Source organism: Alligator sinensis, unplaced genomic scaffold (assembly GCF_000455745.1).
Source record: "Alligator sinensis unplaced genomic scaffold, ASM45574v1 scaffold493_1, whole genome shotgun sequence".
Lineage (NCBI taxonomy): Eukaryota > Metazoa > Chordata > Crocodylia > Alligatoridae > Alligator > Alligator sinensis.
In genome coordinates, this window is record NW_005842513.1 from 467,549 (window position 1) to 474,546 (window position 6,998).

Below are 6,998 nucleotides of genomic sequence, written 5' to 3' on the forward strand. Positions count from 1 at the left end.
GGGCCAGCGGCCCTGGCCGGGCGGGCGACACCGGGAGCCTCGCGCCCGCCCCTCAGCCCCCTCCCAGTCCGCCCCGGGGGCGCCGCCGTGTCCCGCAGCGAAGCGCCGCTCCCCCAAACCTTCGGGGCAGGCAGAAACTTCAAAACTTTTAAGCCCTGCCTGGCGCTGCCCTTGCAAGCTGGGCCCGGAGCCTCCAGCAGCCCCCGCCAGCTTCCCCTCCCCTCCCGTCCCGCCTCGGGGCAGGGTCCCACTCCCCACTCCCCATCCAGGGGAGGGGACGAGCTCAAGGACTTGTGCCCCATGAGGGCTGCCAAGATGCGTTTCTTCAAGCAAGCCGGCGCAGGTGGCTGGGGCAGGCACAAGGAGGTGGACTTGATCAAATGTAAAAACAACCGTCTCAGCCTACTCTCCGCTCCTTACTCAGGGCTATGTACTCAATACGTGGTATTATTTCACATTTTAAATTCGTAAATACCCGTTTCTGATGAAATCCTAACTCTTGTGCCTGTCCAATTCATTGCTAACAACCTTCACTTATGTAAAGATCCGCTTGGAAAAGGGAACCAGGAATAAGGAACCAATGTGCAGGGGGGCTGGACCCAATGTTGTAAGGTCCCTTCCAACCTCTATGAAACTTCAGCCTTGTGCCGGGTACTTCCCGCAGGAACTGGGATTTGGCTCTGTGTAAGCACCTGTGACTGCGCCATGCTGCGTGCAACAGCTGCAGCCAGGGGGCTTTCCATGTCAATTCCGAACCCTTTGCTCTGTGTAGGCCTAAGCTCAGTTTCATCCTTCCCAGTTAAGCCAAGCTGCAAAGTTTCAACAGCTGAGGCCCAATTCACATACTTGAAAATTTAATATCCAAGTGGAGCCTCATTAAACAACTAGGCCCAGTATCGCTTAAAAATGTCTTATAAGTGTAATGGTAAGGTAAGGGAAAAGGATTATAACTTAAAAAAAAAAAGAAGTCTGAGGTTTTGAATACAACAAAAGTTAGTTTTGGGAGAAGACTTCTCTATAACATCAATAGAAGTTTACTAAATTATACTAAGGTTAACTTCACAGTAAAAAATAGCATGTACTACAAGAAGTAAATGTTTGTGGTTTGGTCTTTGTGCCACTAACCACTGTTTGTCATTTGATCATATTATAAACTCTTTCAATCTTAACATTAGAAAATATCAACCTCACAAAGAGAAAACATGCAATTTATTTAACAAACAAACAAACATTTTCATCACTTGAAGGAAGGATAAGGAAACCCTGGAGGGAAAACAGTCCTAAATGCCTTTATAAGGTTCAAAACATTGCAAGTTTATGGAAAATATATGGTAATATTTTTCTTGGTTTAAAACACTTTATCTAGAGGAGTATTAAAAAAGGTTTTAAGACCGACTCTTCTGAAGCTGTTCTGTTCTTGCACATAATCAATCGATAGACACAGCCTCAGTTCAGGAAATATGTAAAAAAAAAAAAAGCCATTTTTATAGATTATATTATTAGTTTTAAGGAACAGATCTTAAACATCATATAAAAAAAGTTAAGACTGAAGAAATGTAACTCAAAACCTGAAAGTTGCAGAGGGTGTGATGTTCAGTATATCTTAATTAGCACTAATATATTACTTGTTAGAAATCACAGTGCTTTTAATCCATGTTTTCCTGTGACTGTAATAATCATAAATCCCTTTTTCCAATCAATGAACTCTAAATCTTCTATTTTGCCAAATATTTATTCTTACTTTAACAGGATTTTTTAAAAATCATCCCATGGGTGGCCATACTGAACATACACTGGAAGTCTATAAGCACGGAGGTGTCATATTGAACTCCAGTAACCATTTCAGTGCAATAGTATTTATGTAGAGGAATCAGCCTGTGACTTTTAAAATAATTTGAGGCTGGGAGGCTTTGCTTGAAAGAGAAATTTTGAGCAGTTCATTTTTATCAAATCTGTTGGGGGGGGGGGAAAAACCCTCAAATATACTTATTCATCCGGCTTACTTTAAAAAAAATAATGGATGCAAACCATACCATTCAAATTCAGCTACAGAAATGGAATTTCTGTATTCAATAGAAATATAATGCTATTGTATTGGTAGCTAATTCATAAGAGTCAAATTGCAGTCGTGCTAATTATCCAACAGACATTAAACTGGTTTAGATACTCAGAAGCTGAGTTTTTTTTTTAAATCTCTTTTTATAAAGAATACCAATCCCAAGGTCACTTTGAAAGCATGCCAGATAAATGACATTGTGCTTCAAGGATTTGATCTCCTATCTCTACAATCTAGGTGCTTGAGCCAGGGAGGTACTGAGCTCTTCCGGGTAGGTGTTGAATGCTCTCAACTCCCATTGAAGATAATGGAGGTTGAGTCATTCACACTTCATAAGAAGGCAGCATGTAGAACAAATCAGAACCAGTAAAAGGAAAGCTCTTGTTTCCATTCATAAGGAAAGAACAGTGAAGGCATTTCAATGTTTATTGTTACCCACAGCACAAAGTAGTAAATAATCTCAAAGCTAATTAAAATAAATCACACTAGAATAAACTGCAATGTATGTGAAACATTTGTGTGGTGGCTAACTCTTACCAGCACTATATTTAACACATATATTCTGGAATATATGGTCAAATAATAAATGACATAAATGCATCTGCTTATACCAGTTCTAAAACATCCCCTTACTGTCTAAAAGAGATTTAATACTTTGGTGTCAAATAAAAATGATAGCTTTTGCAATGTAAGGAAAAATTGAGAATATTAAACTCTGCTATTGATATTATATGCCGTATGTTAATAGCATCAAGTGCAGTAGTAAAGAGGAGGCAACTACATCCCCAAACTCTGACATGCAAATAATGCTACTCTAACTTTTCCCTGTTTTTAAACCCTAATTTAGCTGTTAGTCAGCTGCTTTTCCTTTATTTTTTCATGACTGAATTAATGGAGTGTCTTGTAACCTCATATATATTCATCTATCCACCCATTGTTACCTCTGTGGAAGTCCAACCTATGGAAATTAAAGAAGGCTTTTAGAAAGTATGTGGGCAATTTACTGCTTTCCCCAATACTACCTGTTGCAACACACTGGCATACATAAATTACAGCAATTCCTTGTTTTCTACAGAAAATGAATGTCACTTTTAAATGGAATAGCCAAGTCAGAAATAAGAAAGCAGTGAATAATCTAACACCTGAATACAACTGTATCATTAATTTTACTTGATAACAAAACTATAATACTTTAACAAATCAATATCAAGTACTGACAACACTTATGTAATTTTCAGCTCTATGTTATGAAACAGGGAAAATAAGTGTTGGTCATCAGCCAAACATTAAAATGAAGGTCTGACCCAGCAGTGTACCTAAGGCAGGTGGAAGGGAGACAACTGGGAAAGCAGCCCCAGTGCTGCCTCAGGGGGTGTGGTGGAAAAAAATAACCATGATTGCAGTGCCAGCTAATAATGCCACTCCTTTTGGCACCACAGCAGCCAATGCTAACCCGGGCATCACACAACTGCTCAGGGCATGGAGTTGCTTAGCTACACCTCTGATCTGACCCTGCCAGCAGATTCATTTGGGAAGACCCTTATATCTCTGCAGAGCCCCACTGACTTGTATATTTTCCCATTTCCAATAATAAATAAGCACCCAATTATCCTCAAATATTTGGATTTGCAATGGGAAGGCAAAATGCTGGGAACACAGCTGGATTGAGGAAACTGTCACATTATTAATAACACCCAATGTGCTTTGTTTGGAAAACTGAGTTTTGTTGATCAAGTATAATGGGAATCCATTGTATTCATACCAATCAAAAATGGAACCACTAAACATTCTATTGCACAAGATAATTCTTTATTCTGAGAAAGTACTAATTTAAAAAAACCCTTAAAGTTTAAAATTCATGTTTCTTCTCAGTTATAATTAAAATATGCTAAAAATAACCTCTTTTAGATCTTACTTTTGTGCAAATTAAATGTTTTCTAAATTATGTAAAATAATCATTTAGCTTTGATTGTTAAGTTTCGATCATATATTGTTGCTGTTCTTTATTTTCTAGTAAGAGCAATAAATACCATACAAAAATATATATTTTTCAATCAGATTTTTACTATCAATGATTATCTTTCACCTGGCCTTTTCTTTCTCTGATTTACTGGGGAAGGGTAGGAATACAGTTAATCCTTCCTTACCTCCCTCTCACTTTTGAGACAGGATCAAGGGGATCCTATGATTGTGGTTCCCAAACTCTGTGGGTTAATGAATCTTTGTCAACTCCTGGAATTTCTGAAGGACCATCATTCACCCTTATCATAAAACTTTTAACTGAGGGTGTGAGCAAGTGGTGCAATATGGGGATAAGCCACCTTGGTTTCATGGAACACAGTTGGGAACCAGAGCCTTATAGGAATTATTTTCCCATCCCCAGTGACCTCTCTGTAATGTACCTATCTGTTAGCACACAATAGCCTTGTCTACTTTTTTTAATATCAGCACCGTTGCAGGGTGGCATTTTCTTTCTTATGCTTGCTTACTTTGTGTGCTAATGAAGTTAACTCTAAGAGAACCTATACACGAGCAGGGAGGCTGCTCCAATGTTCTATAATTGGAGAGAGTCGCAGCAGGCTCGATTAATCAAGTCTGTTGGAGCATGGTAATTACTGCACTCTAGCATCTCGTATACGTGTCCCCACACTTAAAAATGACAGCAGGAGTGCTTTAACTAATGCTCATCGAACAAGCTTTAAAGCGCCCCTGCTGCCATTTTTAAGCATGGGGACACTGATATATGAGACGCTCTGGGTGCTTTAATTAAAGTGGTTCTCAGAGCCACTCTAATTAAAGCACCCCTCCCCCCAGCCGAAGTACATGTATAAATGCCCTAAAGTGTCACCCTGTAAGGGTGCACCAACAGAGATTTTTCAGGCATATCGGCTGAAACTGATTTGATTTCCGATACATAGCTCTTTAGCTTGAAGAGCTGTGTCCAGCTGGTAAGTCTGGTGTGGTGGAAGGGGAGGAGAGGGGGGTGGGGGGGCAGATCAAGGTCCCTGTGGTGAGGGAGGGAATGGGGCTGGGGCAGGCACTGACCAGCCAGGACAGGGAGGGTTGCAGGACAAAGCCACAAGTGGCTCGTTCAGGGCCAGGTGCCTGTGCTCCCCAGATCTGCGTGGGGTGGGCGCAGGACGGAGGTGCAGCTTGTTGGGGGTACACGGGAAGGGAAGCAGCTTCCACCACTGCACGTGGCTCATTCAGTGCTCATCTGGCAGCTCCCACCATTCATCCGCGAGAGGGCACGGGGGAGGGGACGTATGCCCCCAAATCTGCCCAGCCGGGAAGAGCCCGGCCCCAGCCCTGCACAGATCAGGGGGCACAAGCCTCCGCTCACTCCCTGTGCACCAGATGAGCACCGGACGAGCTGCCACCCCGCTTCCCGCAGCCCCCCCCGCAATGAGCTGTGCCTCCGTCCTGCACCCGCTCTGGCCCCAGCTGGGCAACCCCTGTCCTAGCCCCTGCCCCAACCCCACACCCTCCCTCACCAAAGAGGGCCTTGATCTGCAACCCCACCACATCCCTTCCCTTCCCCTACACCAGACTTTCCAGCTGCACATAGCTCTCCATGCTGCTGGTTCTGCTCCTCACTGCCTACATGCTGCACTGCAGCTGCACGCATGCATGGGCATTTATCAGACAAATTATCATCCACATCGGGCCAATTTTCACTACAGAAAATTTTCTTTATATTGGTGCCGATCTGATATCGGACCGATGTATCAGTGCACCTCTACTAACCTGGCAAACAAATGCGCTGGTGCATGTTTGAGAGGAGTGCATAATGTCATCATGAAAAAGACTCTTTCATTTGTCTCTCTTCCTTGGTCAGAACGAGACACTCTTTTCTTATAATGTTACATGGCACTCTTAAGAGCTATTCTATTTGAATTACGGGATACAAATTCAAATGGACCTTTTTGTGGTCAAGATGGGACACAGTATAAGTCCTGAAAGAACTGATACTGAAGTTCATATGCTAATCAAAATGAAATCACTCACACTTAGGTCATGGACAGGCATTCATTTCTAACACTGCAAATTTTGAAGTGGTAGTACCCTTCCTGAGAGGGAGCATGCAGGCATTCCATCCCACAGATGCCTGCTGTCCCCTGCTTCCCCTACAATGGGAAAGGCATGGGTTGCAGCTGCTCTTTCTAGTCCCTGGGAGGAGTGAAGCAGTGAGGCTCTCCATGCCATCCCTAGGCCAGGGCCACATGCTGGCAACTTGACTCCTCCCAATCATGAGAAGAGTCAATCTGCTGGAAAATGCCCCCATGCTTTCCCCAAACTGGGGAAGACACAGGGGAAGCTGCTGCTTGACTCCTGATCACAAAGGAGTGGTGTTTATTCTAGCCAGAGAAACTCTCATGCAGGGGAGATGTTCCAGGTGGCAAAGTGAAAGATCCTTCTCACTGATGGGACATGTTTCCTCCAAAAGAAACTGAATGATCACATGTATGCTGGCAATTTCTACTGGGAGAGTGGCATTTCTCCTGCTAGAAATGCAGTGCCCACCTGAGACCTCAAACTTGCTTGAAACATCAAATGAAAGAGAGAAAAGACCCAAAAGTATACCCTAGCTCAAGTGACCATTTCAATTCCTGGACCAGAATTGTTTATACATTTTTGCAAACTGTGTCTACGCAAGTATTATCTCAAAGCAGTATTTGGGCACATACCTTTTTTCTGTAAACAGAAAATAGGATGAATCAGCTGAAGAGCAGTGAGTAATTAGGGGAAGTGGGATCAATCTGTTCTTGCTCCTTTCCTCCTACTTGGAAAGGATATTAGGGATGTGAAAGGTTAAAGGATTAATCATTTAACCCATAAGTGCAGTGATAACAGGTTAGCTTACTGGTTACCCTTTAGCTCTGGGTGGGCTCAGTCTGGCAGGGAAGGATAGAAGGGAAGCCATACAGTGCCCCAGCAGGAA